The sequence below is a fragment of the Manis javanica genome, chromosome 1, assembly GCF_040802235.1.
Source record: "Manis javanica isolate MJ-LG chromosome 1, MJ_LKY, whole genome shotgun sequence".
Taxonomy (NCBI): Eukaryota; Metazoa; Chordata; class Mammalia; order Pholidota; family Manidae; genus Manis; species Manis javanica.
Window position 1 is genome coordinate 40,877,566 of NC_133156.1, and position 16,945 is coordinate 40,894,510.

General features: G+C 43.8%; 1 long non-coding RNA gene across 9 annotated transcripts in view; it reads right to left on the minus strand.

Moving 5' to 3' along the window:
* LOC140848392 (uncharacterized) overlaps window positions 1-16,945 on the minus strand; it is an 81,828-nt gene that overhangs the window by 34,259 nt on the left and 30,624 nt on the right. For 3 of the 9 annotated variants that reach the window (XR_012129193.1, XR_012129185.1, XR_012129189.1), the window contains 5 exons: window positions 16,743-16,834; window positions 15,984-16,662; window positions 14,560-15,586; window positions 7,640-7,830; window positions 6,860-6,981 (listed from right to left, as the gene is read on the minus strand). This is a non-coding gene — a long non-coding RNA (uncharacterized lncRNA). Of the gene's footprint in view, window positions 1-6,859; window positions 6,982-7,639; window positions 7,831-14,559; window positions 15,587-15,983; window positions 16,835-16,945 lie in introns of all 9 variants that reach the window. The other 6 variants (XR_012129190.1, XR_012129194.1, XR_012129184.1 and 3 more) reach the window with 4 other exon arrangements.

The window sequence follows — 16,945 nt, forward strand, 5'->3', positions numbered from 1 at the left end:
CACAGATGGCTCCAGCTGTGGGCAGCCCCCAAAATGGAGGACCATAGCTTTCCATCCTAAGACTAAGACAATATGGATGGAAGATGGTGAGAGGAAGAGCAGCCAATGGGCAGAGTTGCGGGCCATGGGGCTTGTGATCAGTCAGGAGCCCTATCCTATAGTTGTCCGCACTGACAGCAGGCTGTTTACCAGGGCTTGACCCTGTGGTACCATGCCAACTGGCTGGTTGGTCACCAACCCCTTTGGGGGCAAGAATTGTGGCAAGACTTATGGGCCTGTGGTCAGACTAAAACAATTAAAGTATACCATATGACAAGTCATTTGTCACTGGCATCCCCAGGAAATAATGAAGCAGATAAATTGGCCCAGATACATTGGTTAGAAGGAAAGGCTTCCTCTGATATAGCCCAATGGTTACATCAACATTTGTTGCATGCAGGGCAAAAGACAATGTGGGCTGTAGCCCATCAGTGGGGCTTGCCTTTGACCTTTGAAGAAGTTAGTAGAGCCCAGCAGAAGTGTGTCATACGCTCTAAAAGGGACTTACACTGTGTTCCACAGCAACATAAGAAAATAGCTAAGGGGCCGATACCTCTCGTCAGGTGCAGATAGACTATATTGGGCCTCTACATGTGTCAGAAGGATATTGGTATGCGATGACTTGTGTGGACACAGCTACTGGACATCTGGTTGGTTTTCCTACCTGTTGTGCAGACCAGCAGATGACCAAAAGAGGCCTGGAGTGTCTCCTTGCTCCCAATGGCGGACCACAGGTAATTGAGAGTGATCCGGGCACCCATTTTACTGGACATGCACTGCAAGAATGGGTGCAACAGTTGGGAATCAAATGGAAGTTTCATATGCCCTTCAATCCTACTGCAGCAGGCATGACAGAGAGGCACAACAGTTTGTTAAAATCCAAACGAAATTCAGATACCAATAGTCTGCAGGGATGGTCAGTCCACTTATGGACTGTGCTATGGTGTTTGAACAAGAAACCCCAAAAGGGAACCCTGAGTGCCATAGACATGTTAACACATATTGCTGCCTCCCTTATACAACTACAAATACAAACTACCAAGTACAATACAAACTATAAAACTACCAAGGAAGAATCATTGAAGCCAAGGCTCAGCCACCAGAATAATATCTTGCTGCCAGCACCAACTACACTAAACCCTCGAGACTCCCTTGAGTGGACATGGCCTTAGACCTTTGGACACATGGACCAACAATGGCTGGCTCTCCTGACACCTTGGGAACAAGGCCTGGAAGCTGACCTCCTGTGTAATCCTGGAAAAACAGCAGAGTGGCCCCTGAAGATCACAGTAGTATATCCTGAATAGCCAGAGAGTAGGAGCATCTTACCAGGGAGTTTTGTTTTATCATTATGACCAGTGCATGCACCTCCAGTAGCACTATATATTGACCCTTCAGTAAACCCCCGGGGAGAGGAGTTTAAGTATGGTATACTAGACCTGGAAGGGACCCCCTTCCTGCTGCAGTCCTATCACAGAACCACTCTCTTGCATGCATCCTACCTGATGGACAAGATTTGCCTATGTTGGTGTCATTAAAACATGTGTCTTATTGCCCCTAAGGTCTTTGTGGATTGGGAACCTTCTATGGCTTCAGGATTGTTATAATTTTTGTTACCTGTATCAAAATCTTGTTGTATCTTAATTTTTATTATTATCTCTAAATTGTTGTTATCCACTGTTGCTGTTGTGGAATCTGGTTACAGTGCTCCAGCTTTCTTGCACAGGGACCATTGCGGAAGATTGAGAGCATGTAGATTGTAAGGTGAGAATCCTGGAAGGGTGGAGTGTGGGGAAGTTGGGGTTCCTATGGCCGGGATCCTCACTGAACTTAAACCACCTGATGATGTAACTGGCCTGTTGCTGGGCTGCTGCTTCCACACCTTCAGGCAATAAGCTATTATTGCGCTATATACAGAGCTCGGCCCAGTGCTCTGGGCGGAGGCAGAGATGCTAGTGCTCGACCTACGGCCAGGAGAACAAGCCGGGTAATAAACCCTTTCATTCAACTGTCATTTCTTTGGTCATACTGAATCCATAGTGAACTTGTCTGGGGCTGAAACCCATTGGCAAGACATACTGTTTCTCAAAAAATCCAATACAGCCATTGTTTCCTGCAGTCCAGCAATCAACTGCTGTTACTTCAATTGAGCATCCAATGAATTTGTGAGATTGTTTTGAGGTGCCATGTTGTATGAAAAACATGAATTCTTAAATGCTGAACACATACATGGGAAAGGAGAGAACAGTCATTGCTGTGCCTCCTACAGTCCTCAGGGCAGGCACTCCCCTTACCATGTAGGCAAGGGGACAAAGCTGTTCCCAGTAGTTTGAGTAGTAGCTCACTCCTGCTCTCTGTCTCTATCAATTAGCCCATTTCTTTTTATTGTTGCTAAAGTAAATTTGTATGCATTAAATAGAAATATGATCCATGTCTTATGTAACATGATCAAACATGAATTCAGCAAACAGCTAGGTTTTCAGAAAATAGCTCAGTAACACAGTATAGCTGAAAGTGGGGACTGTGTTCCTTTCCTACCACAAACCGAGTGGTTTAAAAATAATAGAAATTTATTCTCTCAGTTTTGGAGACAAGTAGTGCAAAACCAAGATGTCCATAGGATCACACTCCCTCTGGGAGCTCTAGAGGAGATTTCATGCTTTGCCTCTTCCTGTTGCTGGTGGCTTCCATGTTCCTTGGCTTGTGGCAACATAGCTCCAATCTCTACCTCTGTCTTTGAGTGGCCATCTTCCCTGGGTCTCTACCTCAAGCCTCCATCTCTTTCCTCTTAAAAGGACACAAGTCATTGGGTTTAAGGCTTACTCTAGATCTGGGATGATCTCATCTTTAGATCCTTAACTTAACATCTTCAAAGACCTTGTCTTGCCAATGGGTTTCAGCTCCAGAGAAGTTCACTATGGATTCAATGTGACCAAAGAAATGAAATTAGAACGTTCTTGGGGTGAAAGGGTTTATGCCCAACTTTATTCCCACAGTGGCAAGTCAATCACTAGAATCCCATTCACTCAGAGCAAGTCTGCATGCAGCAAGCTGGTCTCTGCCTCTGGGCCTCTCAGTCCACACAGCTCTCTCAGTCTCTGTCCTCGGTGCTGCCACCACTCCAGTCTCTGCTCTCCTGCAGCCATGCGGCCATGCCACCATGTCACCCAGAAGACTGGGCAGAGCTCTTTATATAGAGTCAACAGCAACATATTGCCCACACGTGTGTAGTGAGCAAGCCGATCAGGGCCTGGTGAGAATCCGGACCATAGGAACTTCCACTTTATCCACAGTGGGTTTAGATCTTGGACATACTTTTGGGGGACAATATTCAATCCACTACAAGGTTCAATAAAGAGTGATGAAAGTGGGCTGAAGCTCTATTGTGATGGGCTTTGAATGCCAGTTTCCAGTGTCTTTAAGGGTCCTGTTCTTTGCAGAGTTGTGAAGCCAGCAACCTTGACTTTCATGTCTTGTACTGTAGGATCCCCTCCTCTGCCTCACTGTCACTATCTGACACCCTGAAGAAGCCCTCTTCCCCCAGTCTTAGTACTCAACAGGACCCCTGCAATACAATAAGCCTTGATATACTTCTCTGTCTGCTTTTCCATGTCTTAATCAAAATTCTTATCCCATATCCCATCCTCTACACAAGCGTTAATCATGTAAAATAATCTTTGATAAGGCACAAGTTCATCAACATTGTTAAAACTTGTACACATGGCCCTTAAAATGTAATCATGTTGATACCAGCTCCAATCTAAGGAGACACAACTGCTGCTAAAGGCACCGCCTGAAGCTAATGGCAGTGGGAGTAATCCCTGGCTAGCCCCTTCTTCTTGCCTCTAGATGTCCCACCACTGGCCCAACGCAGCTAGGAGGTAGCTGTCACAAGAGCCTGGGAACAAACGCTTGCAGCGATCAGATCCCAGCTCAGAACAGAGGCAGGGGAGTACACGGACCTGAGGACAAGTGAGCCCAGCGCCAGCACATATTATTACACCTACTTTACAGAATAAGAACATGGAGCTCAGCAAATGATATCAATTCCCCAAAGTCACACAGCTAGTATGAGTATCAGACTTTGAATCCAGGCCTACCTGAATCCAAGCCCTGAGCTTTTGCTATGCTTGGCTTCTGCTACCATCATGGGCATTACAGTTGCTTTGTCCAACTGCCTTGATTAGGGGATAACATGGGGCTTTCAGAGGCTGTTCCATGACTTTCACATCAGCAAGAGTACCTTCTCTGAGTTCATGATTTAGATTTTGTGAAGGAGACAGAGATGTACCACTCAGACCTCTCTTCAAGGAAGAACCCACTATGCCCACTGCTGCAAGTACTATCAGCTCAAGCAGGGCTGCCTCAGCTGCAGAGAGCCACCTTGTCCCAGACAGCGCCCTTCCCGGCAGCCCACATCCAGTGACTGATAACAGCTCAGCCTTTTGGTCCCCCTGCGGGACAATGAGAATGAACATCATGGTTTAATTTCTCCTGCTGCCTAATCCTGTGTCCTCTCCTTTCCACAGATGTTGATCCCTAACACCAGACCCTGTGTCCATACCTGCTTTGTTATTAGTGTTCTCAATGTGGCCCATAACTCCTCAGTCTACACACACATCCTAGTCAAAGATGTGGCAAAATCCATCATAGTGGAAGCAATCAGGGTGGTATCACCTCCTTTTCTCTTAGACAGTCTATATATATAGGTTTCTAAACCTGCCTTCATTGAGATTTTTCTAGTTAATTTAGACCAATCAGCAAGGGAAAATACTACCAGATGGTGAAGTATTTGGTCATTTTCTTGACAATCATCTTTTGCTGGTCCCCCCAGAACGAATCACCAAGAAAGTCTGTGGTCAGAACGTCTGTGGAAACACAACCATCAACTTTTTAACTTCACCTCCTATTTTTTATGCAGAGGGCAGGAAATGTCTTCTGAACCACTTACAATCTTGATGGTAGGAACTGAAACACATCCTAACATTCCTTAGCACTGCTGGGATTTGGGGGTCTAACTACAAGTAACCAAGGCTGGCCTCTGCCTTTCTGCAGAATGTGCCCTCTGAAGAGCCCAGAATACAGAGAGGGGGTCTCAAATTCACTGATTTCTGACTGCCAGCCCCTAGCTTGAAGGAGGGTCCAGAAGTCATCTAGCCTACCTCTCCACCTTGAAGAAGGACCCCTCTCTCCAGTGCATTCACATTTTTTTCCTATAAAATGAAAGGAATTCCCTATTTTCTTGGCTATCCAATTAGATAGCAATGAACTATAGAAGCTCTGTAGGACTATAGCTGGCATCCCCCACACGCTGTTTTCTTCCCTAATTCCTGCTCTTAACCTTCTTAGGTGTTGGCACAGCACCTGTTATTCATGATTTCATTAACATTTCTTCTCAATCCCAGAAGCTGGTGGTGGCTCATCATTGCTCGTTATCAGTGGGCATTACTGAGCTGTAACCAGAGCACTACATGAAGTTCAAATTAGCTCTTCTCTCATGCCTTTCAACAAAAGCACTCTGAAAACTTTTAATTTGATGACCTAGAGGCAAACATGAACATTTCCAATATTATAGCCTATGGAGTTAAATAACCTACCTGAGTCAAGCAGGGACCAGAATTTGACTTGCCTTTGGGGATCAGAGTCCCCAGGTCCATGGAAAGTTAGTTTAGCAAAGATCTAAAACGTCCATGGCTATCCAGGCCTTTCCTAGGGGACATGTTTGAACTAATCCACCCACCAAAATGTTCTTAGCAAGGACGAGGAAGGATATTTCAGGGCAAGCCTCTTTTCACAGACAGTGTCCTTGGATTTTCCATAGGATATTTTTATTTTGTTGCAAATTGAGCACTTGTTGGGCTAACTGGGACTGAGGAGGCTTGCTCCCAGACAAAATTTGGGTCTCTACAGCACTATGAAGCCATAGGAGGTTGCACCCAACTTCTTAGCCTTGTGGCTGTGTTGTGGAATAGATTCTCCTTAACCCATTCTTAGAGTCTAAACCATAGAAATGCTTGGATAAGAGAAGAGGGCACCTAACAATGGGACTTAATGGAGAGAGTGACAGTGATCTTTTCTGTAAATCATACACACTTACCTATGAGAAGAGAAGCTTTATCCCACAGGGTAAAGATTTGTTGTCTTACAGATGTTCCGCCTTAATGGCAGGCCACAGTTACGGCCTCTGTCTTCCCTTCCCCTATCCCCTATCTCTCATCCCTCTAAAACCCAAGCCCAGGACCACAACCCCACCCAATAGCAAAATCTGAAAGAAGTCACTGATAGCTCACACTTGAGATCAAGCTCAGGAAGAGATGGAACTCTGAAGTTAAAACCAAGGCACAAATGTGTGACTTCCGGATCATACATAGTGCTCAGATATACTAGTTTGGTCCATACAGTACCTTTCTTTCTTTAAAATTTAAGTGTACTTATAAAATTGAGAGATTCCATAAAAAAATAGTTTTCTGATTTCTCTTGAAAAACAAAAACATTTGGCCACACCATACAAGTATTCCCACATGGCTACCACCAACTGAAGCTGAGTAGCCAACACCAGACCCTTTACCAAGAACATTCACTCCCAAAGTTGTTTTTGTCAAATCAAGCCAGTTTTGCCTTTCTACCCTGAAGGCATCCAAGTTTGAGTCCCTTGGGTTAAGGCAGGGAAGGGCAAGGAAAAAGGTCAGATGAGGAGAGGTTTTCCTGATGTATTTGCTTAAATGCTTTGGAATACATGGAATAAAATATATGACTGAAAGTTGCTTGAACAATGAGGACCTTTAATACTTTAACAGAAAGCCTAAAAGTTGGCAGTTACTTGCAGGGTTAGATCAGTGGCTCAACAGTGTCAAAGCTCTGGGTCAGCTTCTCCTCAATGTTCTTGGCTTTCTCCTCAGGGTAGCAAGATGGCTTCCACAGCTCCAAGCACCACCTCCTCACCTAATGACATACAAAGAAAGAAAAGAAACCAGAGTTACTCGTGCCACATCTCTCTTATCAAAGAGCAAACTCTTTTCCAGAAGATTCTGGAAGACTTTGCCTCAGGTCCCACTTATTAGAGCTGGAGCACATGACCACTCCTAAACCAATCAATGGCAAGTGGGAGTGGAGTTACCATATTTGAAAAATGGTTTATCTCTGGATCTAACAGAGGGATCACTTTGGCACAGCTCTGCTAAAAAGGAAGATAGGGAGAATGGTAGGTAATTGTAACACCTACCACTTTTGAAAGGTGTGACCATTCAGGGCATCCCAAGATTCTACTGTAATGGCCCCACATCAGCTGGAATGCTGGGGAAGAACTAAAATGTGAGTGAAGGAATTAGCCACTGTGGTATCTGTAGGGGTTGTAAGATAACACTGCAATAAAAAGTAAAGGACTACTTGTCCCTTCTTCTACACTCTATGTGTGCCCAGCTGGCAAGCAAAATCATTTTGTTATGAACTCTACCATCCCTTCCCCCACCATTAGGGGCCTGAGGCTTGTGCTGCAGGTATTTGCCTGGACAGTAGGAGGGCAGGTTCCCAATCTGACGCAGTCCCGGAGTTTGCTTTCTGGGTTTTCTTCCTCCTAAGGGATGTGACAAAAGGGGGTTACCCTTGGAGCAGGCCTGGGACTCAATCCTGCAGTTAGAAGGGCAGTTCATCTGGCTAATCCTCTTTCCCAGAGGGTCTCATGATGTAGCTTCTGGAATGGGAGCCTCAGGTCATAAATCAGTGCTTGTTGCTGGGTCTCTTGTCACCTCCTTCTTGACTCACTCAGTCCCACGCAGCCTCAGAGCCCCAGGCCTGGGAAAGGGTCAGCAAATAGAGCTTTAGCTCCTGGTCCTATGTGCTCTCCCATCTTACAAACCTCTCTGCTCAGCGGGTAGGACTGAGCAACACCGAGGGCCTGAGAAAGCCCTAGGACAATAGGAGGACCCCGTCAGAGCCACTTCCACCTCCCTGTACCAAATCAAGATGTCACAGGAGTTGGATCCAGGGGAGTCCTCCACGCCCTCTGTCTGCCAGGCCCCCAGCCCATGTCCAATAGCACATCAGATGGCAAATTTCAAAAACAGAGAAATAAATAAATAAATGGTTATTTTAATACTCTGTATTGAAGTCATGCTTCCCAGCCTTCTTCTAAACACATTCAAACCCCTTCCGTATTGGCTCCTTCTGACCACCCTGATCAGCCACAGGGTGGGGTCACAAGAACAAATCTCCATCATAATAGCCACCATTTCATTGACTGCCTAAATGTGTACCAGGCTTACTGACCCTATTTTCTAAGGGTGGAAACCAAAGCTCAGGAAGATGGTGCAACATGCCCTCACTAGCAAGCTACAGAACCAGGTTTCAAGCTCAGGTCTGTGTGGTTCAAAAGCTTGGGCCTTTAATAACCACTACACTATTCTCTCAGCCTAGGAAGTGGTGTTTAAATGGTAGCAGGAGTGTCTACTCACGAGGATATAAGGATGGACATTGTTCCACTAAAGTGACTGGCCTCCACTCCTTGACTCTTCCTTCTCTCCCCAGACTAACTCCCTGCTCTCCCTTGCCCTCTGACCTTCCCCAGGAATAATTTCAAAGCTCAAGTGCTGGATTTGGTGCTCTGTATCCTAGAAGGGCAGGTTCAGGGCTCTTTGGCTTGGTCCCATCAGGACTCCAGGGCTGACCTAGCCCTAAGAATCAGGGCCAAATGCAGGCCAGTCTCGGGCAACCTGTCATGTCAGAGAGGTCAAGACCAGCAGATCCAGAGTGACCCCCTTGAATCAATAGAGTTCAGGCATCAGCTAAGATCTCGTGGGCACTGCCTCTATGTCTGGCAGTGTGCTGGTGTTTGGGGTGAACAGTACATGAGACAGTCTGCACCCGAAGAACTCACTGCCCTCTCGCCACCCTCCAGGCTTTGCTGGTGTCCCTCAAAGCCCAACGGAAAGCCAGCTGCCTCTTTCCACCCTGGCCCTCTGGGAGGCATGTTGGTTCCAGTATTGCATTTTCCCCATGCCATGTGCTTGACTCATTACAGAATCTACACTGTTGACAGAGGCAGAACCTCTGGGCCAGCGGATTAGACTGTATCATTTTGAATCTAAACTGCATCCTCTGTGATCAGTGGCCTCTGCAGGTCCAGAGAGGTTTCTGCTTGTTTGGAGCTAGGAGGATTTGCTTGGATTAGCATAGAGATTGCCTGTGCACTGAGGAAAGGGGCCCAGTGGCTGCGGATGGACCGGCTAGAGTGCAATCAGCTCAACTCCTCCCCGTGAACTGCAGCCCTGGAGTGACACAGCGCTTCTCGGGGCTCTGGCAGCAACAGGCGCCTGCATCTAAGAGGAAACGGTGGTGGGAATGACATCTTTTGGTTATCTTATCACTCTGTCACTGAAGTCCCTTAAGAATGGTTTCAGCCCCCTCTCCAGCAGCTGGGGCTATAAATAAAGATCCCCCAGGGATGCTGAATTCTGCCCTTCATCCCGACTGCTCCTGTGACTCATGCCACAAGCAGACTCTTCTTCCATCTTCTTGATTACGGGCAGGGGAAAGAGGACATCTGTGCCTGTGTGTAGGTGTGGGTGTGCATGGCCATGCTTATCTGCATGTCAAGTGCATTTACTTAGGTGCAGTCTGGGTGTGGAAATCCATGTGTGTCTATGCGTGGGATTCTGTGTGTACACGTGTGTCTACTTGTGACTAAGTATTTAATTTTAAAGGATAGAGAAGAGATGGATTATCATATAAGGTTTGGCATGGGGACTGTTAGCTAAGAATCCATATTAAATCACATCTGCTAGTATTTAATAGGGTCCTTCTTTACACAGAGCCCTGTGCTAAGCAAGAAGAGTAAGACACAAGCTACATCATCTTCATGGACTACAGCTGCTTAAAGGAAATAAAATCCCTAAAGTGGCAGCAGCAATTGAGAAAGCAGCATTCCCTGAAAAGAAAAGCTTCACCTGTAGCAGAGAAGGATCAAGAATACACTCATTTACTGTGTTCCCTCTCTGTGGCAGGCACTTACTAAGTGCCACATAATTTATTCCTCATCACAACAAAGAGAGTTTCTCATCCTAGTTTTCACAGATGAGAAAACAGCCCTAGAGAAGTTAAAAAAAACTTGCCTAAAATCACAGAGATCATAAAGATCTAAGGTAAAATTAGAACCTAGAGCTTTGGGCCAGAATCTTGTGTTCATCTAATCTAAACTTTCATTTAATGTTTGCATCTACCAGATAAAATCCTTGAAAACTGGTCATTTGGCCCCTTGGTAGGAGAAACTCAACTCTCAAAACAAACTGTTGCATCTTTAGACAGTGCCAAACCGCTAGAGAGTTCTCTCCTATGTTGAGTCCCAATCCACTCCCTTCCCATTTCTGCCTACCAACTCTTTTATGCCCTCTGAGGCTAACAAAGCAAGTCTAATTCCTCTTCCCCACACTTCCCTTCAAATAAAGGGTGAGAGCCATCATACTATTTTCTCACTAAGCCAGATCCTTCTACCATTCCACACTTGAAATAATTTTGAATCACTGTATCCTTCATGCTGGTATCCACAGTGGTGGAATATTTAGGTTAAGCAAATATCAGCTGAGTGAATAAAGAGATGAATGAGCCCTTTCAGGGTAGACGGTGACATGACTTGTTTCATTAAGTCTTTCGTCTTAATTAAAGATTGCCTGGTTGCCTGGAACAGGGCCTACTCTGGCTAATTCAAGTACAAATTCAGGTTTGATAGAAGGATCCAAGGTACTCTAAAGAGAGCTGAAAGCTAAATGTAAGAAGACTAAAGGGCCTTGCAGAATGAGAACAATATTAGAAAATTCTCTCTCTTTCTCGCTGTGTGTGTGTGTGTGTGTATGTGTGTGTGTGTGTGTGTGTCTCCTCCCTGTGCTCTCTACCTTCTCTTCATGCTATGTTCTCCTCTTGGTTTCCCCTATTGCTCATGGCCGAACATGGTGGCTGTCCCAGAGCCATGTTCCCATATGGTTCCATATCCATCAGCATCTAAATTATAGAGGTTCTGTGTCCCAGAAGAGAGGAACTGATTGGTCACACTTGGGTCCAAGCAGCCACTCCTAGACCAATCAGAGATGTCTAGGAGTAGGGATCACCTAGTACAAACATGGATCCTTGAGCACCTCTTTAGCAAGGATTTGAAGGGTTTATTAGAAGGGAGGGGAGATTCTTTGGGAAAGTAGTATGGGTGCATAGAAAATGCCAGTATCTCTGGTGTACCTTTCAGTACCAGTACTATAAATTGATCTGAAAGTCTCAGGATGCTCTCAGGGGAGGATTTTATCCTTAGGATGCCCAAATATGGTCTCTAGAGACTAGGGGCTTTCAGAACTTCTTGTGCTTCTGTAATTCCACTTTAGGACCATGGAGCCCTGAAAAGCCTGACCAGTGGTCACAGGTGGCCCGGAGAGGGCTCAAGCTTCCTTCCTGCAGGAAGGTGTTCTACTAGTGTTGTTAGTGTCTCCTAAGCACCTTGTCAATGGTCCTGGCCACCTCTAAAGTAGAGAAGCTCCAATCATCAGTGCTAAACAGAGAAGCAGCCCATTTTCTTCTTTCTTGTACATAGAGAAGGTATGTGTGTGTAGGGTGATGAAGACTATGGTTAGGGAAGGACAGGAGAAAATGGGAATGTGACTGTTTGGAAAAATGAATTAAAATTGGTTAAATAATAGACTGGAAAAATAGGAGGGAATACTTCCAAACTCATTCTATGAAGCCAGCATCACACTAATACCAAAACCAGGCAAAGACACCACAAAAAAAGAAAACTACAGACCAATATCCCTGATGAGCATATATGCAAAAATACTTGACAAAATATCAGCAAATCGAAATCAAAAATACATCAAGAGGATCATACACCATGATCAAGTGAGATTCATCCCAGGGATGCAAGGATGGTACAACATTCAAAAATCCAACAACATCATCCACCACATCAACAAAAAGAAGGACAAAAAACACATGATCATTTCCATAGATGCTGAAAAAGCATTTGACAAAATTCAACTGCATTCATGATAAAAACTCTCAACAAAATGGGTTTAGAGGGCAAGTACCTCAACATAATAAAGGCCATATATGACAAATGCACAACCAACATCATACTTAACAGCGAGAAGCTGAAAGCTTTTCCCTTAAGATCAGCAACAAGACAGGGATGCCCACTCTCCCCACTTCTATTCAACATAGTACTGGAGGTCCTAGCCACAGCAATCAGACAACACAAAGAAATAAAAGGCATCCAGATAGGTAAGGAAGAAGTCAAACTGTCCCTGTTAGAAGATGACATGATATTGTACATAAAAAACCCTAAAGAATCCACTCCAAAACTACTAGAACTAATATCTGAATTCAGCAAAGTTGCAAGATACAAAATTAATACACAGAAATCTGTTGCATTCCTATACACTAATGATGAACTAGCAGAAAGAGAAATCAGGAAAACAATTCCATTCACAATTGCATCAAAAAGAATTAAGTACCTAGGAATATACCTAACCAAGGAAGTGAAAGACCTATACCCTGAAAACTATAAGACACTCTTGAGAGAAATTAAAGAGGACACTAATAAATGGAAATTCATCCCATGCTCTTGGGTAGTAAGAATTAATATTGTCAAAATGGCCAACCTGCCTAAAGCAATCTACAAATTCAATGCAATCCTTATCAAAATGCAGACAGCATTCTTCAACAAACTGAAACAAATAGTTCAAAACTTCATATGGAAACACAAAAGACCCCCAATAGCCAAAGCAATCCTAAGAAGGAAGAATAAAGCAGGAGGGATCTTGCTTCCCAACTTCAGGCTCTACTACAAAATCACAGTAATCAAGACAATTTGGTACTGGCACAAGAACAGACCCATAGACCAGTGGAACAGAATAGAGAGTCCAGATATTAACCCAAACATATATGGTCAATTAACATATGATAAAGGAGCCATGAATATACAGTGGGGAAACGACAGCCTCTTCAACAGCTGGTGTTGGCTAAATGAGACAGCTACATGTAGGAGAATGAAATGGATTACTGCCTAACTCCATACACAAAAGTAAACTTGAAATGGATCAATGACCTGAATGTAAGTCATGAAACCATAAAACTCTTAGAAGAAAACATAGGCAAAACTCTCTTGAATATAAGCATGAGCAACTTCTTCATAAACATATCTCCACAGGCAAGGGAAACAAAAGCAAAAATGAACAAGTGGGACTATATCAAGCTGAAAAGCTTTTGTACAGCAAAAGACACCATCAGTAGAACAAAAAGGCATCCCACAGTATGGGAGAATATATTCATAAATGACATATCTGATAAGGGGTTGACATCAAAATATACAAAGAGCTCACACACCTCAACAAAACAAAAGCAAATAATCCAATTAAAAAATGGGCAGAGGATATGAACAGACACTTCTCCAAAGAAGAAATTCAGATGGCCACACATGAAAAGATGCTTCATATCACTAATCATCAGAGAAATACAAATTAAAACCACAGTGAGATATCACCTCAAACCAGTTAGGATGGCCAACATCCAAAAGACAAACAACAAATATTGGTGAGGATGTGGAGAAAGGAGAACTTTCCTACACTGCTGGTGTGAATGTAAAGTAGTTCAACCATTGTGGAAAACAGTATGGAGGTTCCTCAAAAAACTAAAAATAGAAATACCATTTGACCTAGGAATTCCACTTCTAGGAATTTACCCTAAGAATATAATTTCTCAGTTTCAAAGAGACATATGCACCCCTATGTTCATCACAACACTATTTACAATAGCCAAGAAATGGAAGCAACCTAAGTGTCCGTCAGTAGATGAATGGATAAAGAAGATGTGGTACATATACACAATGGAATACTATTCAGCCATAAGAAGAAAACAAATTCTACCATTTGCAACAACATGGATGGAGCTAGAGAGTATTATGCTCAGTGAAATAAGCCAGGTGGAGAAAGACAAGTATCAAATGATTTCACTCATCTGTGGAGTATAAGAACAAAGGAAAACTGAAGGAACAAAACAGCAGCAGACTCACAGAACCCAAGAATGGTCTAACAGTTACCAAAGGGAAAGGGACTGGGGAGGGTGGGTGAGAAGGGAGGGAGAAGGGGAAAAAGGGGTATTACAATTAACACACATAATGTAGGGGGGGGCATGGGGAAGGCAGTATAGCACAGATAAGACAAGTAGTGATTCTATAGCATCTTACTATGCTGATGGACAGTGACTGTAATGGAGTATGTGATGGGGACTTGATAATGGGGGAATCTAGTAACCACAATGTTGCTCATGTAAGTGTATATTAATGATAAAATAAAAGTAATAAAATAAGATAAAAATAAAATCACAAAATTGCAGGAAAAAAATAAATAATAATAGACTGGAAAGAGCCTTAGAGATCATCAAGCCACATAGTCATCAAACTGTTCCTCAGACCTCTAGGGTTCCCCACAAGTACCTTAAGAGATAAAAGAGGAGGTAACAGAAAGATTGACCAGGCAGATTTCCACTCACCAAAACAACCTGGCCCACCAGCATCCTTCTGTCAACCAGAGCAGTTCTTCTGTTCATAATATTATATGTTGGATTGCTGTGTGTAATTTCATTCTTTTGTACATGAGGAAACAGACTGTGGAGAGGTGGTATGACTTGCTCATGGTCACACAGCTAGAGTTGTGTGGGTTCACAGCTACGCTGACTCCCAAACCTTCTTTCTTCTGTCATATGTCATATTGAGACAAGAAAGAGAGCAATGATTTTTGACAGGGATAAGTACCATGACAGCTAAACATCTGTGTCTTCCACCTGCAGTGAAGTGTTAAGGATTCTCTACTGACACATTCCCATTGTCCAACAGACTGAGCATACAGCTATGCTTGGCAGTGTTCAAGTGGAAGGACAATGATGTACCAGTAGCTTCAGGTCTCAAGCCCCCTAAAAGGCCAAACCCACTCCCTGGGTGTCTGTTTTGCAATTACATAATTTATAAAGGGACTGTTTAACAGTTAGGGTAATTTAATTGCAATCAACAGAACCTAACTCTAACTAACTTGAAAGAGAGACTGAGTAAGAATGTTGAAGAGTTCTCCAAACAACATAAAGCCACCATGGCTGGAATGAATGAAGGTCAACTATTCTTCCCAAGATGCAAGGTCCTGGGAGAGAGAGACAGACGGAGGAGCCCAGTTCACATTGCTTCCTTAGTAACCACTGAAGTTCTCTCATGCAGCTGCTGGTTCCAGGCTCTCTGAGCCACCATATTTACTGGTCCCCATGAGCCAAGTCTTGGGTATCATTGTTCAAGCAGTCATAGGCTCTCTATCTAATAAGTGGTCCTCACTCCTTCTCTCCTCTCCCAGTCACCTGGTTCTTGCCATGTCTCCACCACTCCAAGAATCATAAGACCAAACTCTTACCAGACTCCCAAGCAGTTTCCTTGTTTTCTCACTATCTGGCAGCCTGGTGTTACGATCCTTTTATTTGATTCACGTGTACAATTTCTTACCATGCCTTCTCCTCTAAGAACTTGGGAGAAATTTCTCTGGGACCAAGATACAGGGAAAGATGCAAAAAGTTAGTATCCAAAACTAACCCCCCTTCTTAGACAGGCCATCCAAGAACTCAAACTTAGCCAATTCAATTCCTGAGGTAAGGAATTCCTTCTTCCCCATCTTGGTTCAAGAATTTAAGCCTAGAGCAAACAGTTAGCTCCAACATATTCCCTCACTGGCTCTCCTAGAAAGCCTATGGGGACTTCATACAACAGAATCTCTGCATCAGATTCCCTGCAGCAGACACAAACTAAGCCTACCCCATCGATTTTGCTGCAAAAACACTGAAACACATAACCTCAAAAGTCACCTCTAGCTCTATGGGTTCACGATTCTCTGATGAAGCAAAGGGAATTTATTCCAAGAAGAGGGTTATGAATGACTTACTCAATGAAGCATAATTCACTATGCCAGATTCTGGAGACTTCTTGGCCGACCATTGAGAGCACTCCCATGGTACTGAAATTCTGCTGTTTGCCTCAGAGTTTATGACATCAGAGGGCAGGGTCTGACTTGACCCTTGGAGGAAAAAAAATGTTATCAAAACTATGAGGCAATAAAGCCATGTCTACCCTCAGAACCAAACATCACTTTCTGGTTGATTCAGGCCAACTGACCAGCAGCTAGGAGGTTGCTGATGGCTGATCGAACTGGCTACTTGCAACAGACAGAGAAGTGCTCAACAAGCAGCCTCCACTGTGGACAAACACCAAGAATAAATTAAAAATAAGAAAATCAATTCCATTATACATATGAAACTAAACTATACTTTGGGGTGGCGGAGCTAAAATAAATTGTTTCATATAACTGAGGAATATTTTCCCAATCCCCAAGTGGCATGTCATTAAGTTTTGCATTATTTCTCTAAAATGGGACCTTTTTTCCACCAAACCATCCACATTGATCCTTTAAAAAGAAAAGTTATAGCCACATAATCTATGACCATAAAATACAGAAGAGTTATCTCAAAGGCCTAGAAATGCTCACATCTACGACCCTTCAATCCAGAACTCTATTTGATGCAGGCTTGCCATCTTGAGTGGAGGAAGGATTCCCAGGCATGTTCCTGAAGTAGGAAAAGGGAGATGTTTTGGCACATAATCAAAATCAAAATCACTGTACCATCAGCTCTGTTACACAACTTACTGTAGTGAGGGACAGTTGCTGGGATCTTGAGATCAATTTCCTTTGACTCTTTCTTCGTAGCTGTACATCTGAAGTGTTGGCCTGAGGTGCTTCTGAAAGGGGAGTCAAAGTTGAAGCAGAAATGGTTACATCTCAATCGCACTCCAGGGACCAAACTTAGCCCAGAACACACACAGAATGCTGAAGAATATCAGAGCCATGAT